General features: G+C 43.1%; 1 long non-coding RNA gene across 1 annotated transcript in view; it reads right to left on the bottom strand.

Annotated features, from left to right (window-relative positions):
* The window catches only part of LOC114014272 (uncharacterized), a 43,162-nt gene extending 22,513 nt beyond the window's left edge, over positions 1–20,649 (bottom strand). The window contains exons 1-3 of the long non-coding RNA XR_008732801.1: positions 20,281–20,649; positions 15,332–15,441; positions 12,522–12,633 (exon numbers count right to left, since the gene is read on the bottom strand). This is a non-coding gene — a long non-coding RNA (uncharacterized LOC114014272). The remainder of the gene's footprint in view (positions 1–12,521; positions 12,634–15,331; positions 15,442–20,280) is intronic.
* Between the last annotated feature and the right edge of the window lie 978 nt (positions 20,650–21,627).

The raw sequence follows: 21,627 nt of genomic DNA, 5'->3' as shown, positions 1-21,627 counted from the left end.
ACTCCTTTCCATTATTATTTGGTTCTTCCATCTCCTGGGATTTTTTTCCAAGAGAAGATCATTAATCTCCTGGCTGTTAATCCAGAAGCCCTCCTGACGGCATTCTGTCTACAGAAATCAGACCTTCACCAAGACCAGACTTGGACAAAACAGCTACTAACTTTTAAACACTGGAGACACTATTGTCCCTTCACTGTAACGTTTACAAGCACACATGGTTCTCCTTTCCCATTTATTTAACAAGCATCTGAATGATTGTGATAATGCAGCCATAACCCAGCTCTCACAGCTTAGAGACGAGCAATGCTGTGCAAGGAAGCCACTCGGCTCAGTGCTTCTGTAGCTATACTCATTACACACAATCCACCTCGTAGTAGGAATATTTAAGAGAGTCACAAGGTTCCCATAGAGAGCTGAGATCTTGTCTGATTTCATTCCAAATCTACTAAAAACAGAGAAGAGCTTTTGCCAAGGCAATTTTGGCAAGTATTTCCAGCAGCACCCTGCCTTGCCAAACTGCATTTGGATTTTGCTGGACTTCCTTACTTGTTCAGTATGCTCCGAGAAGTAGAAACATTTGTTGCTGTAGAGAATTTGGCTTACTTTGAAGACCTGGAACAACACTTAAAAGATGAATCACAGACTGACTGACTTGGGAATTTGATCTATTAACCTCAGCTCATAGTGATAATGTACCCTGAAGTGTTACAAGTAATCCATGGCTCAGCTACTTCAGGTCTGAGACTAGATCACTCTCTGAAGTCTTAAATGACACTTTAAGCATGTTATTTTTATATAGCCAAGTTCTACCCCCCCTTCAAAAATACCATCCAACGCATGCTGTAAGATGACCCTGAAGATCCTCTTTAGGAGTCAAAACATCACAACCCTGTTTTACGACAAAACCAGCATCCTATGCTGACTGTGTGGAGATAGATCCCAAAGTCCTGATTTTCAGAAGACATTAAGCATCCAGTGTCTCTCTCAAAAACAAAGTTACAGGCCTTTAGGACACCTTCAGTTAAAGGCTCATCTCTCCCTCACTGGTGTCCCCACCCTCACTCCCCACAGGGCTGGTAAGTGCTCTGCTTCCACCCTGTCACTGGGGCACGCAGGAATGCTTTTGATCAGATGCGTCAGAGGCACAAGGGTGACATATTTTGCTTGTCAGAGTCATGCTCAACTGCTCGACTCAAAACCTGGAGAAAAAAAAATATCAATACTATTTGAAAAGCATTATCTGCAGTGCTTGTTCTCAAGGTTTCAACTGTTTCTCCTATGTTTGTCCATTCCACATTTTCAGCTTTACTAGCTTGCTTTTTCTCATTTTCCCTTTTTTTGCTGAGCAAGACATTCCTTCTTCATGCCTCCCTCTATTCTCCTATCTCCTAACACCACCCACTGCCTTGCAATAGGCCAACAACCTTGCCTTCCCTTTTCTAACACAGAAGCTACTTACAAGGTCATAGCCACAGTCCAGCTACTCTCAAAGCTCATACTGCTACAGAAAAGTACAAAATACTACCCAGGCTTACATACTGTAATTTTTGTAACTCCTCACTGTTATAATATATATTCATCCTGGAGGCATGGCATTTCATATAATTATTTCTTTTGCCTTTTAAAATCACATATTCTTACAACTGCTTCAATCCATTATCGAGTAGGCACCTAAAATGCATTTTTCACAAACAGAAAAACCAAGTATAAACATACCCTAAATTTCCATTTTCTAAATGTGTATCTCTATATTTCTGTTACATTCAAGATGAACAGAACCAGCTTGCTTCCTAAGAGATACAAACAGACTGCTATGTGACCTGTTCCATCTTCATTGTACCTTTCCAGTATTTAATTCACTTGTAAGCTACCAAGAATACCACTGTTTTCTTCTAGATAAGCCACACCACCAACAACAAAAAACAAGATCAAAAGAAGATATAGAATGAATGCCTACCCCTCTCCATCCCAGGGAAACATACCACTCAATGACAATTCTTCATTGATGATTATAGTTTTAAATCTGTTCACCAATTTTTAATCTCTCTGATACATCATATCCAGACTTTTTGCTATTTCAATTTTTTCCGTCAGTATGTTTGGGTTACCAAATCCAATGTCCTGAAATACATCCTAAAGGCTAGTGTTTGTGAAACTACTAACCTGCCTGACTTAAGATGAAACAAAATAAAAAGGTGACACAGTAGATGCGTTCCATTTCCCATTACGATTTACTCTACATACCTACTTTGGTCCATGTCCTATTCCAGTACTTCTGTCCAAAACCACGTCAGGCTGACAGTCTATAAGCAGTCATGTACCTTACCTACTCAGTTAAGCCTCAGTACAATTATCTGTAAATCTGGAGTATTATGATTTTAGATTAGCAGTCCACCGCATTTCTCATATTACTCGTCTCTAACTCCTTGATGAAGTTATTGGCATCTTGTAAATTATGTCATATTTTAATAGCTGTTGTTAAACATCCTTCTGGCTTGCTGAAGTGGCAAGAATGCCATCAACATTTGTATCTGACTAAAATCTAGCTGTTTAACCAGATACTTGACAAATCTATCTAGTATTGTTTTCTTTAGGCACTGCTCCATGACTTTGACTTCTACCTGGTCACGGAGCACCAACATTAAAGTTACTTTTGTTTCTAATAAAAATCTCTCTTTCTCTGACCGTCCAGCTATCCTCCCTCCCTCCAATATTTTTTTTAACTAATTTTATATATTCCTTCATTATCTTCTAATTTATATTCATGGAATAAAAGCTAGCAGCCATCTATTTAGGAATTTCTGGTAGCAGGAAGAAGGGAAAGTATTTTTAAGATCCATTTCCACCTCTATTCTTAGACATTTTATCTTTGCTGTCTCCCTTGACTGTGGATTCTTCCACAACTAGTAAGATTTTTTTTGTAAGCCATTCCAAAGCGCTCCGCTTTGTGTTCATATTTCATCTTTCACCTTGTGTTATTCAAGTTTCCTACCTTTTGAATTTCCTCCTTTGAGAGAAAAAGATTGTATTCATCTGACCACATACGGACTTCTATAAGCCAGAATACCCACACCTGAGCTAGTTATCTTGACTTTGAAGATAAAGGAGAGAAATAAGCAGGGCAACTGGGGACAAGTTATCCCACTCCTAAAAACATATCTAAAAGAAATCATATAAATTGTCCTGTAAAAGGGCCTCTCCTTCTTCATTAACGTAAGCCTAAAACAGTCCAGCTCAGACATATTTAACTGCAGCACAGCTATAGTAAGTTCAGCAAAATGAATCCTTTTCATAGGCATTTCCTCCTGACTTTCATGTTCATAAAAGATCCTCACAGAGTATTCAAAGGTAGTGATAACCCACTGTGGGACAGAGAAGTCACATTTTTAGTGTTTCTTCCACCGTGAGACAACACCACATTTAGTTTTAGAATGTTAATTCCCATTTGTTTCTTTATGAAGAAGCTTAACTGCTCAGAAAACAAGCAAGTAACCATGTCTGAGGTACTTAGCTGATTCACAGATACCTGTATTTATGTGACCTGCCAAACGACTGCTATGCCATTTCCAGGGCCATCTTTGGTCAGAGCTGTACATCCGCAGGGTCACAGCCCTGGCTCTCATCCAACAAGCTCTGCAGAATATGTACAGCCATCTCAAACGGGTCTGACCTGTGCCTGAGATATTTGCGAAGGTGCTGCTATGTGGGCAAACTTCTTAGAGAAGAGCTAGAGAAGGTTTAGCAGACAGGACAATGCGCCAGCCCTGAAGAGCCATTCGAGCGTTGCTTTATACTCTTTTCACCACTGCTCCTAGTTGGGTCTTGCCCTGTAAGTCTAGGACCTAAGCTAGTTGCCTTCCTTTCACTGCTTTCTATGCACTACATAGAAGCTCCAATTACTGGCTAGAGTGTTCTCAAGGCACATCACTATTCATACAAAATACCAAAAATCCTCATAGCAGGTAGTTTCAAGGAGATAAGTACTGTTGCAAATGCGTCTCGCACAAGCCTTCTGTCATTTCACCACTGTTTAAGCTGTTAAAAACGCCACCATGTTTTGAAAACATTTCATGACGTAGATGACGAGCATTTATAGCTATAGAATTAATCACTGCTATGAACCCCAGAATCACATCAGATATGCAGAAAGGCTTTAAGGTTACATAGCTTTCAACAATTAAAACAGAGGAACCCCACAGCTATTCTAGCCTCCATACATTAAATTGCTGACACACTAATAAGATCTTTGCTCTAAAGGAAAAGCAGCATTTTTTCCTTAATGTAAACAGACTAATATTCAGTTGTTTTATTTTTTTTTTAAACAAATACATTTCAAGCAAGAACTTCAGATTCTTCAGATTCAGATTCACATTTCATGGAATAACGTCATAAATAGAACACAGCTAGAATGTTTGAAATTAATTATATTAAGACATTCTAGAACACAAGCCTGGTTTACTCTGCTCAGCATGCACATCTAAGGCAATGGGTGGTAAAAGCTAACTGCACAGAGTCCTCTTTCTTCTCCTTCTTCCCCAGTACATGTATGCATGTATGTATTTGTTCACACACAAATAAAAATACAAGGCAGAATATATCAGTGTTGCATAGTAGAATTGCTTAATACAATTAGTTTCAAGCTTATATACATACATAAAGCAATTTATATAAAAGGAACATAAAGGATATACATGTTGCTATGCAGAATGGTGAAAAACTTCCCAGAGAAAATAAAATAGTTTCACCGCTCGGCACAGGATGAAGCAGACAGTTTCCCCAGAAATGGCAGCACACATCAGAAATGCAGCTGTCAACTCTGCAAAGTCAACACTACAATAAGAAAATATTAATCCTAGTCTCAAAGTATACAGAAGGTGATGAGGGCAAGGGGAAAAGAAAAAAAAAGTACTATAAACATTATTGTAAGAAGATCTCTTAACAGCCTATGGCCTTCAGAAGAGCACACAAACTCTTCCCAAAGCTTTTACTACAACAAAGTAGTTAGAAAGGTTGTTGACTGATTAGCCTTTTATTTGTGAAATGGAGCAAAAAAGTTTGAAAAGTTTGAAAAAGGTAGAAAAAGTTCAAGCCAGTAATGGAGAATAGCATTACAGGACAACTGGATGTGGGAGTTAATACATGTATAGGCTGTGATGGCCTTGAAGACAAAAGCAAGCAGTTTAAGTTGCATCTAATGAATAAAGGTGTCAGGGGAAGGCAAAGAGATAAGTGATCTGGTGAAAGCAAAAAGACAAGAGATCTCTGCACAGCAACACAGAAAGCTAAAAGCAAATCCTCTGCCCTTACACAGACAAGAATTTAAAAAAAAATAAAATTAAATGAAGAGGACAGAACAGCTCAGAGCCCCTTCAGACAGGTGCTGAAAGACCAGCTATTGACTGAAATACTCCTGGATGCCCAGGAGAGACTGGGGGGTGGGGTGGGGGGTGGAATGCTCTGAGCAATATGCCTCTCTTCCACTGATATTCTTGTCTTGCTATAGGCAGAAGCTCTGTAGTTAATTTTCTGTGCTCTGCATTATCGGAGGTGGTATGTATTTAATCAAACGGCATACAAGGGAGGGAGGGAAGAAAAAAAATCTTCAAACAAGACAAAGTTACTAAAAATATCTCCGATTTACTCACAAGAAAAATCAAGAGCCAATGACAGGAAGTCTGAATCAGAGCAAAATGCTGGCTATCCATATTAAATCAAGAGAAGCATTGTTAAATAAAAGAAGCTACATTTACATCCACAGCTAAAAAGATGCCTCAAGCCATCATATGGAAAACCACTATGTCACTGCATGGCACGTGGCTTCCTTCTCATATCCTTTGTTCATTTACTTGTTTCACAATAACTGTTTGAAGCTTTAGGAAAGGAAGAGAACAGTCTGTCTACATCAGTACAAAAAAAAAAAAAAAAAAAGGAGAGATTTCATGCATCTTGGTCTATAAATTACTGCTTAAAGGCAAAAAAAAGTTATATGCCCAATTCAAGTCAAAAGAATCATCCTCTCCAGATATGCTGTAGAGTTATATTAGTTCATTATCTTTTACTGTGTTTTTAAATAAAACTAGCACATTGCGTAACGCCTATTTCACATACCATTAACACAGAAAACTCCCCAAGAAGCGTGGCTACTAAACACTGTCGCTTTTCAAGCAAAGAGTTAAAGCACATATCTGAACTATTTACAGTTTTGAGTGTGGCTTGAGTAGGAACAGCAGCTTAGTACTGAAAGCTTTCCATTCACATCATCAACTGTATTCTCTTCATAACAAGTGCATATGTAGGCAGATGGATTGTGCCTTACCCAACAGCTGCCCCGTCATTTAAAAAATGTTTTCCATAAACAGCACATGTGGGTAAGTAGCACTGGTTGTCTTTCCTCTTTTCCTTCCCTCCTTCCTGGTCAGCAGACGGAACTTCTGTAGAGTCAAACCCAGGACCCCTCAGACAAGAACTGCTCTTCCCTTTAAAACAAGGCCAGGGAGGGAAGCAGCTTTTTTAAGAATACATCCATTAATTCAGTAGAGGGATGAAGAGAGCTTGACTTGACCTACCCAAACCTGGAAGCCAGGGCCTGAAAGCAAGGCCTTGCCTTCCAAGTGAGACCGTGACCTCAACAAGTACCAGGTAGGGCAACACAGACCAGCATTTGGGGTAACACAAAGCTAGCACCCAGCTTCCACCGCAGACAGAAATTAAGGACCACTGCCTTAATACTCGTGTGAAGTTTAGCCCTAGCAGGTTTTTAGAGGTAGCTGGCAGAAGAGCATGTTACGTGTCTGAAGCCATTTTTCTGGAAGACAACTCCTTGTGTGCACGTACTGAGATTAGAGGCTGAAGAAAACAGTCCCAACATACTATTACATTTTCCAAGAGGAAACACGCTGAACTTTGAGACAGTACGTAATTCAGGAAGAAGAGTAATAGAATGGGTATTGAAAGAATTTCCTGCCAAAGCACAAATATTATCAATATGTAAATCTTCACAGGAGGTACTTAATGCTTTTGATATTAAATACTCTGCCTATGCAAGTCCTCTCCTATTGCTCAGTCCTCTTCTTCAAATATATAGTGAAGCTTTCCAGATGAGGAGATTATGTCAAGAATCCTCTGCCTAGATGGTGTTTCTCAAGTGCATCCAAGTTTCATGAATTTCATTACAAGGTCACTTAGGAAGTTCTCTAGGGTGCCAATAAAGCCAGTTTTAAGCCCAAAAGGCTGCAGAAGCACTCACCTAAAAACTCATTATTTGTGTAACCACAGCTCTCTTCATTACTGTCCTGCTTCGTCAACAGAAATACCCATCTCTATCATTCATATAACTGTTATATATATGTTATATATAACAGTATACCAACTGTTGTCAGTAATTCCCACTTCTCTTTTGCCAGATACTCAAAGAAAATTCAGCTACTTCTACAATGAATGTAAGCCCTACCTCTGACATCTACCTTGGCCCTGAACTTGGTCAGTATGTCGCTAAGTTGGCAATACTTTCAAGTCAAATGTTGTATTCATATTGATGACTTCTTCTGAGTTCACTACGAGTTTTCCAAAGTTCCTTAGATTTGCAAGAAAAGGCTTTTGGAAACTTCTACCCATTTCACCGGCTCTCTCTGCTGTACTTATAAAAAAAGATCAACCTAAAAACACAGCTTCATCAGTGTCTGTCCTAACTTCAAATCCACACACCACCCAAACAAACCATCATCTTTTCAAGGTATTTATAGCCAGACAAAAAAATTGGCTAAAAAGATATGTCTTGTGTCTTCCTCGATTTTAATTAAGCAAACAGCTCAAAGCCACCTGTGCACACAGAGACAGCTACTCCTAAGCCCATCGCTATGTCTCCCTGGTTTTCCTCTCACTCTTCCTGTTTGCCCCCTGCCCACATCACCTAGATTCCACTTCGATGCCACTGATCTTGAATTAGATTGTAATGCCTTGTTGGAAGACCTTGTACCTTACTACTGACAGTGAAGCATGCAGGATGATGATAGCGCTAATCCTAACAGGAGCCTTCAAGCACTACTGAAATTCAATATAATCTGAATTTACGGCAAGTGTAAGAATCTACACCGAAAGCTATTTGCAAAGCATGGATTAGTGAAGTATCCTCAAATACAGAGCATGTTTTATTGAAACTGCAGATACCGCTTTCGCTACCTACATGTCAATACTGTTTTATAAGAATTAGCTCCTTTAAAAAACCAAACAAACCAGCCCAGAAACTCCAGTGTCTTAGGTTACCTGTATCTATGTGAAATGTAAAGGGAAAGACTAATGTTTAGATTATGCCCCCTCATACTTTTATATGAACATGGCTACATAGCTGAGAAACAAGGATACTGATGACAAGAAAAATAACCAAGTTAACAACAAAACTCTCTTTACCAAAGGCGCAGATATTTTACATACATAGCAATAAGATATATATCTTCTCTCAAGGGTGAATACACTAGTGCTTTCAGTATCAGCCTCAGTTAACGTGCTACAAACTTGCCACTCTTTCTGGTCTGATAGCAATCATGAAATACCATCCAATCACATAAACTGCTCTCTATGTCCTGGGGTCATATTTAAGCACAGGGGTCCACCCACACATAAAACTCGTTGGCAGGACCACAGTATTGAAGTTGTCTCAGATTTCTAGAAAAGTATGAATCAGCTTTCAGTACTTCCCTGTCTTTTCTTCTTCTTTTTTTTTTTTTTTTTTTTTTTTGGAAAGGGAGGAGGGAAGGAGAATGAACGGAAAGGGAGAAGGGGGAGGATCACTAAACCTCAAACAGCTGAGATGCCGTGATACGTCATAAGTGAACTTGGTCACACAAAATCTCGCTGACCTTCCCATCATTTTGCAGGGTTGGGCCTCTTCCAGGAAAATATTTTTTTTTTAATATACTTTTTTTTCCACGGTTGCGCTAATTGGTTCATTTCTAGTTTCTAGAACTCCTGCAAATGACTGCTTCCTACAGGGCTTAGGATTCCATATTCTAAATGAACCACTGCAGAGATGCTAAACATGCAAAATAATCTTGTAAAATTTGCAGTGGAGTCTAGAAACGAAGCCAAGCAACCTGTACAGCCAAGCAAGCTGCACAAACACCTCTAAAAACTTACAACTGAGTTTGCAGATAAAAATATAAGCAAAATGATTTCATTTTTTCTTTTTTTCCTACCACAGACTGAATTACTTTAGATATTCAGATACAGACATCACAAGAAAGATTAAGCAGTACACGGAAAAGTTTGGCCTAAATTCATATGTCTGTGATAAACCAAATAGAATAGAAGTTTTAAACAGACAACTATGTTTTAGGTGTCAAACATTTCTTGACGTCTGTGGCAGTTGGCAGCTGCAAACATCCGACTGAAAGCCCCATCTGCTGCTTCACAGCTTCCAGTCGAGGATGTTTACAGTCGCTCACTGTCAACAGCAATACACATTCCTCAGCTGTTTACTTTACATTATTAACATGCAGAGACCTCCAAGCAGGTTAGTTAAGATCACTACAACTTCTGTTGCTGTGTTGCTACCTGCAGACGCACACAGGACTGTTTTTGTAAGTATTTACAAATGAAATAGAAGTATGACTTCCAAAGGAACATTTGCCAACAGCCTGGCATATTTTCTGTTCAAGCGTTACACTTCCAGAATTATGTTGCCTAGTTTACATCCCGTAAGAATTAAAATAAAGATGTATGAAAGAGCAACTTGCTTTACACTATTATATTTGTTTTGTCCTCCGTCACATTCATTACAAGAACTGCACTACTCTACAACTTGAGTTCGCTTATCAGCACAGTGACTAAAGATAGCAACCAACACGAAAATAGAACCAAACCCTTTCTAAGGGTGTTTCACTGCAGTGTCTGGGATGGCTTCCTTCCCCGCGGAACAGTGGATGCAAGGGAATTACGTGATACTAGAAGTTAGTTCATGCAACATTTGCTTCCAAATACAACTGTGGAAAAAACCCACCCAACCCACAGGGGACTGTGCGGAAGAGGGAGGAAGTGGTGTAGCAAGCTCTGCAAAGGCTTCAATAAAGTTCAAACCTGCTAGAAGATTTCTACAAATTATCTGAGCTAACCAGTTGCTGCTGTACTTCACATAGTTGGCAGAATGGCATTTCTCACCAAATGAAAAAGCCAAAAAAATCTGGCATAATAATGTCCTGGTTGTACAGTTCTGCTGTTTGTTTTTCATTCTATCTGCCATTTCTTTATTAAGTTAATGATGGGGAAAATTAAAGATTAATCACTCAACTATTTTCCTGAAGTCATATGAAACCACAGCAGGCAAGCAGAGTGATTATATCACTCTAATTAGAAGGGTTTTTTTCCTTGAAACTTTCTTGCCCCCAAATGAAATTATCGCACTGTAAACCGAGTAGGTTATGAAAAGACCGTAGCTGGAACGCAGAAGCCTGTGGTGTATTTACTCAAACTGATAAGTGTGAAGGATCTCTATAAATCACTTTCAAAACTCAGGGTTATATTTTCTATACTAAGGTTAAGAAAATTAATCTTTCAGGCAGCAGGTGAAAACAAGCAGAATTATATTGGGGCCTTTCCTTTTATTCAATACCAACTTTGAGCTATTAAAGCTTCCTAGGGAACCACATTTTCTCAATGGGTCAAGTCACTAAGGAAACAAAGCAAACTTTATCAGTGCTGCACAACTCTACATTCCAGAAATTCCTAGCATTTGGCATCTATATACCATGCCAGAGCCACAGGATCCACTCGCCTTCTCCTTAGCAGAACTCCATGAAACTCTCAGTAAGGTGCCCAACTTGACAAAGTTGCCAATACAAGGAAGTACTGACGTCCCTGCGTGAGCTCTACTGAAGGACAAGAGGGTAAGGGAATATATTTCCTATAACAATACCTTTGGGGAGGGGAAGAAAAAAAAAAGAAAAGAAAAAAAAAAAAGTGTTCCTCTTCCAGCAAGTTTCATCTTATTTATCACAAGCCAGCTAAGAAAAACACAAATAATCACCTTGCAAAACAATATATATGGACTGTAAAAACAAAGGCTAAAAAAAAAATAAAAATCTTTATATGCAAATCACTGATTGCAGAATGAAAAGATTTCAGCTTCATTACACCTAGTCATGAAACAGATTAGCCTTTCATTTGTAAATGTATCCGCCTAATATCTACAACTTAAAGGGGGAAAAAGTAGGGAGACTATAAAATGCCGCTACTTTGAATTAATTAGATGAAGGACATTATGTCAGCCACAACGTGCAATTCCACTCCATGTATGGCTTCCTTTCCACTTTTAAAAGACATCAAACAGATTTATATCTGTACGAAAGTCAAGGCAAGGTCAACCTAAAACTGTGAGGCATTTTATCAGTATGGACTGTTAGGCAAGAGAATGCAATCAGTTATCTTTACTGCTCTGTTTTTTAATTTGTACAGTATTCTTATAAAGGTGTTTAGGCAGAAAGTGTCCAAGACTCAACAATCAAGAGGGCTTGATACATGCTGGTCTTGACAAGGTTTTGAACAAACATAAGTTAAGACAAAAGGAGCAACATTCTAACTTTTCAATGTCTTCATGAATTTACACTCCATGTCACAGAAGGAGAAAGGGGCACACTAGTCGCACTTAAGCACCTTTCAGTTCAAAAACAGTGGAACTGTTTTTCTCTCACCCCCCTGAAATTTCCAAGCCAGAAGAATGCATTATTGGTGATAAAGGGAGAAAAAAACCCAAACTAACAAAGAAAAACCAACCAATACCCCCCACCCCCTCCCCATAAAAAAGCAACTAAACCAAAATTTTCCAAGTGCTGCTAGAATCCAAACACAGGACCTCTACATTTCCCATCACCCTCCACACAGATGAGATAATACGCAAACTCAGACAGGCAAATTAGTTTTTAATCATATCAGACCTTACACTGGAATACTAACAGATAAAAATGCAAATTCAAAGTGGCATAGAGCTTGAAAAAAACCTTAACTTGTGACAATTGTTTTCTAACTTGCTTTGTAGGACACATTCTCAAACTTCCTGGTCAAAAACCTGAAGATCATCATTAAATATGGGAAAAAAATTATTCCTCCTCTTCCTGTCACTGACAGCACAGGAAGATTAAGCACACATTACTTACATTAACTCAAGTTCACAGCTGATATAATACAGCACGAGTATATCCAACTGTTGCTGATGAATCCAATTCTCCCAACTGCATTTGAACTCACTCTAAAATGCCTCAAGAAGCAGGCTTCCCCTGTGCTGAGCATGCAGTTGCAGACAAGTAGTTGAAATTACGCACCAAATGAGATACAGAACATCCAAACACTGGGAAAGAGATGCTAAAGCTATTGGTAAAAGTATGCACAACACATAGCGCATTTTCTTGAGCCTCTTCCCAAGACTCTCTCCTCAATGTGTCTAATAATTTGGAATTTTAACCATCTTTTAATCCATCCAGGCGAATGAATGCTATGGTGCACCTCAGTAGAAAAAGTGGAGAAAAAGAACTTACTTCTTGGATACCAGCTGATCCTACTTCAGTTCGCTTCATGCAAGATACCCACAACTCCAGGGAGAATTGCATTCTTTGGCCACTGAAAACTTCTCCTCAGATTTCCAGTAATCTGTATCACACACATGAACAGAAGTTATTGTCATTCCAGAAGTTCAGCAGTTCAGATCACATAGTTCTCATTATTAGGACTGTCTGCAAGAAGCCAGATCGTCTTTAACAACCATTATTAAAACCCTGTCCTTTTCTGGTATAGGCATTTAAAACTTAGAATGTGTCTAAAGTGACACATTACTCCTGAATGCAGCTGTGTCTCAATTAGGGGAGATAAAGGTTAACCGCTAAGGCAGCATAAGTACTCAGAACCTATATTGAAGTAGTTAAATTTCCCACCAGAGATAGGCATAATGACTTGTCTTATTTATTATCTTAAGAAACGTACAGATTACACAACCAAAACCAATCACACAATAAATCTGAGATCGAGCATCACTTCAGAAAGGCAAAATCCCCGGAGTCCTCCTAGTTAAGCCTTTAAGGTGGAGAAGGGAATTTATTCACACAATCATTCTGGAGGAAAAGGGACATACAGAACCCCTTGCAGATGGATGGATGGACAGATACACAAGACAGAATCAGATTATCAGGAGAAAACCAAAGAAATACAGAAATAGAGACTGAGAAGAGCATGGAAAGAACACAATAAGGGGGACTCAAGTAAACCAGCCTGTAGATGGAGAAGAATACACATGAGACTTCTGAAACCTCAGTTATGAGCACACAACAAAAGCAAAAGAAATGCAGTAAAGTAGGGCTTATTAATGGAAAGGTATATACTCAAAATATATTATTTATCAATTTGCACTCCTGACACCTTTTGAAGGTACCTGAACCAGTTCTGTATGTGACTGCATGAAACGAGGATGGCCTTTGATAAACACATCGTCTGTGCCAATCAACCAACTCCAGCAACAAGTGAGGACAAAGGAGGGATATCAGCGCTATTTATGCTCTGCTAGAGAATCAGCGAACAGTACAGTGTTCTCCACACTTCAGTGTCACAAGGGCATCACTGTGAAGCCCACAAACCTTAAGTATTGTCCAGAAAAGAAGGTGCAATAGGCTCAACTGTCCTTTTGTATCAGCTGGCAGAAGCAGACGATACCTAGATGGTTCAGAGCACTACCCTACTTATTGGCAGAGCGAAGCATCGTACCAATCGCTGTTCTACTGTGGAGCAGAGCAGGCAACCAGCCTGAAGCTGTGCGTAAGTGTGCACTACTGTGTCAGTTCCCAATGCAGAACGCTTGAGCTGGCGGTTTTCTATTTCAGATAAATACAAAGACCACGTACTGGGTCAATACAAGAATATAAAGAGTGCATACTGGACAAGAAAACAGCCCCTAATGGCAATAACTTTTTCCTCATGGTTATCTGGGAAAAGCATTACCCAAGAGAGCGTAACATATCAGATCCCAAGCTTAGCAAAGAACATTTACTTAGATTTAACAGCATGAACAAACTACCTATAGCACACAACATATTCAGCCTCATTGTCCATATTCAAAGGGAAGGTGAAATACAGCTGCAGTGAGAACAAGCACAGGGGACATGCTATAGGCAGCAGGTGGTCCATATCAGAGATCCCTGCACACAGGAGCAAACATGCATTTGGGCTGACCAGAACCATCTTCAAACACAAAACTTTGCCCCAACATCCTCCAACAATTTTTAGAATGCTTTTGTCCTCTATTTTGCAAACTGAACTGTCTCCTAACTTAGATCTCATGTCCTTTATTCAGGTAATTTGCTCTAAAGTCACCTCTCTGGGGAAATGTATTTTATAACCTGCTGTACTCGAAGAAAAGCAAAGACTTGAACTCTGATCCTTGCACTGGTCCAGTGACCCACAGCTCATACGCTACAAGTTTACCCTCATATTTCTGACTTCAGCACCAGGAAATTAATGCAGGAATCTGTTCTGCTTGCCCATAGCCAGGACACAGCACCCATCCCAACTCCCTCGCAAATACGGCAAAGGCAATTTTTCCTCCTCCCATCACTCCCTCACTCATACAGAGCTCAAACAAGCAACTGGGACATAAAGACTCTTAGAATAATTAGCACAATCATCATGTTTGTCCTTCATCTCAGTAGATCAAAACAAATACAGCCTCCGACCACAAGACAAATTTAATTAACATGCTCCATAGTGAACTGCACAAGCCCCAGGTGCTGCAAAGGAGTCTGCAAGGCTTCAGCTTACACTTTTTTACCTACAAGTTTATGCAATGCATTGATTACTCTTGTCCCAGAGGTACTTAAACATTACCAGAAATTAGTGCTAGATGCAAGAGAACTTCTGGGTACTATGTTAAGTAATACATCCACTAAAAGTGTATATAATGTGACTTTGTTACCACCACCGTGTGCTAACGTAATTTAGAAAACTCTTTGTTTATTCATAGCACTATGCAAGTAAAATATAACAGCAACATTTAAGAACAAAAATAGAGTTCATGTGCAGCAAATGCATTAACCTTTGCACACACACAGACGGGGCAATACACCTACTCAAGTCCCATTCTTCATTCATTTCCAACAGCCTCCCCTTTCCCTGGGTACGACCAGGCTTGTGGCATGAGGAAACAGAATGAGGCCTCAAGGTAGTTAAACACTTGCTTGTTCCCACAGTTTGTAATTAAATACTCTGACCTATGGGATAAAATGGTTACATCATACTGACAGGGCCATGGACATGAACCCTGTTAATGTTACACTTTCAAATTTCTCTTAAACTGTATTCTCACCAGTGTGAAAAGGTCTTTCCTCCCAGCCTTCCAGAAGCAGAAGCTACAAGAGACTAAATGTGCACATGGAAAAAAACATCCATGAAGTTGAAGAGAGAAACAATCCAGTCCTACAAAGAGAAGAGAGAGGAGAAAGCATTAGATTGACCATCTAAGGAAGAGACAAGGGCTTACCAGTGTAAGTGTCCTAACTAAGCCACTGTGGAAGCATCAAACTGCTCGAGAAACAACTACACAGAAATCAACACTGACATGCCAAAAGGCACACACACTACGAAGTCCCACAAGAGGAAAAGTCAGAGCAAGCCTCCTCTTGGAACAGCTAAAACAGAGCTGCATGCAAGAGACGGAGACAGGTAGGAAGACGGCACAAAGAGAGAAGAAATCCTACTGTTAGCTTCAAGTGTTGGGAGCTTAAAATTATCCTCCTTCCTCACCTTCACCCAAAAATTTCCAGTATGTCACAGAAAGTTACTCCAAGCGCTACCCCCACTCAACACAGATCCAAACAGGTGACATAACTGCATTTTGCTCCTGATAGCAGAAATAATTGCACAGAAGTTACAGAAAAGGAACAGAAAAGGGGACAGAAGGACACCTATAAAACAGTTTCCTATCCAAAAAAATTGTCTGATATTTATTATCAAAGAAAACCCCCAGGGATAAATGTAGCTTTTGTAGTCAGCTAAAAATTACAGCAATTAGAACGTACCTTGACAGCTCCAAGAACAGCTCAGTTGCTTAGACTTATAGAAAGTTTATAATCAACTTGCCACAAAAGCTTTAATTTAGAACACGTGACATTGAAGGGAAGAAAAAAAAAAAACCCAACAAACAACTACACTGAAGCAAGACCAGACTTTATTTTTCAAATGTATTAATAACTAATCCTCTTGGGATTATGTCAAGCATGTCACATTAGGATGGCTTGGGCTCACCTTGACCGGCAAGTATGTTAAAATGCGACTAAACCCATCTACATTTGCACTCCAGCTCGTGCTTCTTTTAAATTTCAAATGGTTACAAAGGAAAGGCATCTGTGGGACGAACGCTAATCAAGACCACACTATCATCCTGTTTTATTCAACATTAAGTGTCACAGGAAAAAGTAGTCTTAGAGAATAATGTCAAACTTATCTTCTACACACCTGAATTTAAGAGAGAAGGGGGAACTTTTCTCTGCCAAATCTACTTGCTGTGGTAGGTTCTGTTATTACAAAAGGTACATTTATACAGCACAAATTTTAGGTGCTAGAGGTTATATATGTAAATGGTTGGATTAACAAACCAGAGCTGAGAATGAGCTTTGCCTGTTTCTGTTCACGTGTGGCTGATGTTACATTCCTTTCATGCAATGCCATAATCTTCAGTAAATGACTTCACATTATCCTCCTCAGAGTAATCTAGGAATGCAGATAGGAAGAACACCAACCACCACCCTCATATGACTCTCCCTCTTAACCCTCAAGGGTTTAGCCGCCTGACAGAGTTTTAGATACAAGTAAAACTTTATAGACATCTGTGCTCAGCTGCTACCACCCTCCAAGCACACAACCTTCTGCCAGCCGGTACATGTACCAACACCGAAGCCTTCGTAACATCGCTTTAACCAGTACTGCATGGCCAAGCCTTCACGTGGCCTTCAAATCCCCTGCTTGCCCTGTCACTCCTAACCACCAAAATGCAGGAATGTACTTTTCAAAGTGCAACTTCCAGATCTGTCCTTTAATCCAAGAATAAGATCAGGAGTTTGGGAACGGACCGGCTGCACCAGAAAACTTTTTGTACAATACAAACACTAGGACAAGAAGCATTCTGGTTTAAATCCCCCCTACGTCTGTCTCAGCCACAAACCAAACTGTGGCTTTCATCACCCCGCTGAATGTGCTTATGTCTCTGTGGTGATGCCATCCATGCTTTGTCCAGCGATTTCAACGGGAGAGGCTCAGCCCAGGAGGTGCTCCTGCCACCCAGGAGAGCAACACATTCAAATTACTCCTCCAAATCAGCAAGATGACCTAAAGAAGAGCCTTTGGAAAAGGGGACCTTGCTCAGGCATCTCATTCCAGGACAGTGTTTCCAACTGCAAATAACACAAATGGATCTACACCTTCACCCAGCTAGACTCAAGACCCAAGCCTCTACAAAAGCTGACCTGCATGGTGGATCTCTATCCACACATCCGCTGGCCAGCTGAGGCACTCCGCTTGTCCTCCAAGGTGGCCAGAAGACACCTTGCATGGCCTTTCCCTGCAGCTCCTACAGACCGAACAGGTGCCAACTCTGGGCTACTGGGCATCAGAGCAGCTGCAACTCAGGCATCTGCACACTCCAGCCCTTAAGCTACCTTGGATTTTTTTGCCTCCTCTGTCTGTCAACTCCACAGAAAGTACAGACATGCTGTTGGCATATTTATCTTCACTCAGCTTTCTGAAGATTCAGTGAAATGAGTCACGTGCAGCGCTTGTATCTATTGTACTAAAATAAACAAAACTCAACCACAGGATCTCTTCTTAGTATTCAAAGCACTTGCACATTGGTGGACACAGCCCTGATGAAAACGCTCCCTCAGATGCTCCCCCCCCAGCTCTGGATTTAACAGCTCCTAACCCTACAGAGTGGCAGGGCAGTTACTGGGCTGCAAATGCAGCTTCAACATCATATCTGACTGCACGGTTAGGGAAGAGGATTTCAGCTACATAACCAGCATTGAAAAAATAGCTTAGAAAAGTACAGGAGCACTGCCAGGGCTCTAACTTTATAAGTAGATTTATAATTAAGAGTAAGAGCTATTAATAAGTTTTCAATGGTAACAGCAAGGAGCTAATAACCTATTAGGAATCACAGACACTGCATTTAACATTTAGTATTTCCCTCACTTCCCACGAGAAAATTGATCGACTTATAAATTCAACATATGACACGAGGTCTCAACACATGAAAAATATTGCTGGCAACATTAACCTCACTGGGAAACCCATCCTTCAGAAAGTGAACACAGTAGAAATTAATCTTTACCCAGATCTTTTGACAGCAACCTCGTAAGTAATGCTTCCACTCTCAGTATCTACATGAGTTTTGGTATCTATACAAGCTATGGACAACAGCCCTAAAGCAGGTAGTACGCATTTTAACATAGATGTACTAGGTTTGACTTTAAGAGCCAAAGTTGGGGTCTTTTTTTTTTTTTTTTTTTTTGGGGGGGGGGGGGGGGGGGGACACATGTTATCTTCTGTGATCAACCCATTTCAATTGAGCCTTCTCCATCCAAACAGCTGGAGTTTAGAAGAGCTTAAAACAAAAAAAAGTGAGCCATTGCATTTTGACTCGCAGGAGACGCAGAGGTAACCTTCAAGGTTACCTTGCCTTATGCAGGGCCTCAGGAAGGAGAAAAAACACAGTTTCAGCAAAGGAATTTCTTGCCTGGCTGGGGGCCACACCCGCCACAACACTGATGGCAGGAAAGCATTTGGATTCACAGTTCTACCCCTAGCACCCGGCCGGAGGCGAATCAAAACTTTCTCGTTTTTGGAGAAGAAAAGAAACTCTTGCTCAATAAGTAGCAATTATGCTGCAGAATTTATATGCTGAGCACGGCTGAACGTAGGAACACCAGATCAGTCAACCATAGCTTTAGCGCTTTGAGTATGATTAACAGAATGAACTTTCAAAGGTCAATTAAATGTCAACACATTTTAAAGAGATATTCTTCTTAAGTTGGGGCGATGTGTAACAGTACCTTCCAAAGCTACTGTGCCACTTTCACCTTGAAATTCTACCTATCCTATACGTACATGTGCAGATATAAAGATGATACCTAATTAACCTTTGATAAAAAATAATAGGTATTTATGCTCCCAGCTTTCCTATCGCTGTCTTACTTGTGTCTCACCAAGTACAGGGAGACACTCTCCTCTCCCCTAAATTTCATTTCAACTGTTCAGGGTGTGAGTGAAGGGAGAAGAAAAAGAGCAAGAACACTTTGAAAGCCTAATAATTTACTACATGAAAATGAGAAAAGGCTTTTGATACGCAGCTGAGCTCTTCTGCCTGGATGTAAATCTGGAGGGGGGGGGGGGTGCGGTGGACAGCAACACACAGAGTGTAGCATAATTCATTATGAACACATTAATCATTGTTTTAGTCAGCCCAAAGATATATCTTTTCACTTCTAAACATTTCTGGAAATCCAAATTTCAGGTAACTAGCTCAAGCCATCCTAAAACTAACACTGAAAAGCTGGCACTCTGTACAGATCCATTTAAATCACCTCTCGAACTGGACACTCAAATCACTAGCGCATTTAAAAAAATATAAGAATCTCCATCTGGGTACAAAGTGAAAGGACCAAAATCCTGACCAAGGCCCGACAACACTGCTATAACCACTCTGACACGGGCGAGATGTGCTCAAGAGCAGAGCTGAAGAATTACGTAGGAGTTGAGAGAAAACAGCGGAGAGTCGCACTTTGTGCGGATGCGAGTAAAAAACCAGGCTGGAGAGTTCTCCGCCTGCCAGGGCAGCGGTGCCCGCCCCGCCCCGCAGGTGTCTCGGCCGCCCCGCGCAGCGGGGAGCGGAGTGCGGGGAGGTGTCCGGCCCGGCAGCCGGGGCAGTGCCCGCCGGCCTGAGGCCGGTGCCCCGGGCAGCAGCACGCCGCCGGCCGCCCCGCAGGCGGGACCAGGGCAGGCAACCTGCAAACTTTGCGGGAAGTTCCCGGCCGCGGGGACCGCTTAACGCCCGCCGGGCTGCCCGCGGCCCGCCAGGCACGGCCGCCCGCCCAGCGCTGCCGCGGCTCCGTCCCGTCCCGTCGCACCTGCGGCCCCGGCCAGCGCCCGCCTCGCCCACGACAGCCGCCCGGCAGCGCAGCCCGGCCCGGCCCGGCGCGGCGCGGCTCCCGCAGGTGCCCCGGCCCGTCCGCGCTGCCCCGGCCCGCCGCCCCCGCTCCTCACCTGGCCGGGTCCCGCCGGGCCGCGGCGCCGCGCCCAACTTTGCCGCTCTGGGCGAAACTTGCAGCAGGCAGCGGCCCCGCTCCCGGCCGCCGCCTACCAGCCCGTCCCGTCCCGCGGGGCGGGGGCCGGGCCCGGTCCCCCGCCGGGCCCTGCCACAGGGGCGGGGAAGGGGGCGGAGGGAGGCGAGCCGCCCCCAGGCGCCGACGCGGCCGGGGCGGGCCGGGCCGGGCATTGTACGCCCCCGGGGCGCCCTTCCCGGCGGGGGAGGGGGCGCAGGCTCCTCCTCCCCTCGCCATGTTCTTTGTTTCTCCCGCCTTTCCCGGCCGTTCCCCCTCACGGCCGCGAGCCCCGCGGCGCCGCCGGCCCCCGGTGCCCCCCCCCGCTCCCACTGCTGCGGGGCCGGAGGAGCGGGGCCGCCCCGGCCGCAGGTGACCGCCCGGCTGCCCCCGCCCAGCGCCCGAGCGCCGCCCCTCCCGCCGGAGGGGATCCCGTACCGCTCCGCCAATTAGCTCAGGGGGAAAGGGGCAGCCCCGGCCAATGAGGCGCCGGGGATCTCGGAGTGTCCCCCAGGGTGAGCCAATGGGGCGGGGAGCAGCGGGCAGGCGGCCCGCCTCCCAGCGCGCGGCGCGCAGACCCGGGGCGGCCGCCGGCCGGCAGCGTAGCGGGGTGGGCGCAGCAGCCGCGGGCCTGGCTTGCGGCTCCGGTGCCGGGAGGGGCGGAGGCGGCTCGCTGGGCTCGGGCGTGCGGAGCAGAAAGAAGCGGGGGCCGCCGCGGCGCGTCCCTGCCAGGCCCCGCCGGCCCGCGGCGCGCCTCGGCTGATGGCCCCTCAGCGGCGCGGCCGGGCGGTGGGTGCCCGGGCCCGCGGGGCCTGCTGGCCCCTTGCCAGCACCCCGGCCTGCAGCGGCGCCTCGCCTGTCTCCCCGGGTGCCTTCTTAGTGAGGAGGGAGGGTAGGCGGCAAAAAGGGCTTGGGGGAAAGCGGAGTGACATCCCTCCCGGGGTGCAGAGAGAAGCTGGCGCGGCCCGGAGCAGCCCCCACCGCGCACTCAGCGGTGTCTGCCACGGACACAGGCCTCCTCTGACGAGCACCTTCCGTCGGCTTCGGACTGTAAGGAACTCAACGTCCCTTACATACCCAGGGAGTGAGCAGAAGAAATAACGGTAATTCGGTGATGAATCCACCATCTTGGCATCTCGTTGCCTTTCCCATGCCGATGTTACACTCCTTTGGTGACCCAAAAATACACTCCACTCAATCCTACCCAGTAAGTCACAGTTACACACCCCAAAACTGTATTTATTGTTTAATCTCAAAATATGTAACCTTGTTGCTTGGACTTCTGTTGTGT

Source organism: Falco cherrug, chromosome 6 (assembly GCF_023634085.1).
Source record: "Falco cherrug isolate bFalChe1 chromosome 6, bFalChe1.pri, whole genome shotgun sequence".
In the NCBI taxonomy this organism is placed as follows: domain Eukaryota; kingdom Metazoa; phylum Chordata; class Aves; order Falconiformes; family Falconidae; genus Falco; species Falco cherrug.
Note: the sequence above shows the minus strand (reverse complement) of the source record. Positions and strands in the feature narration are given on the sequence as shown.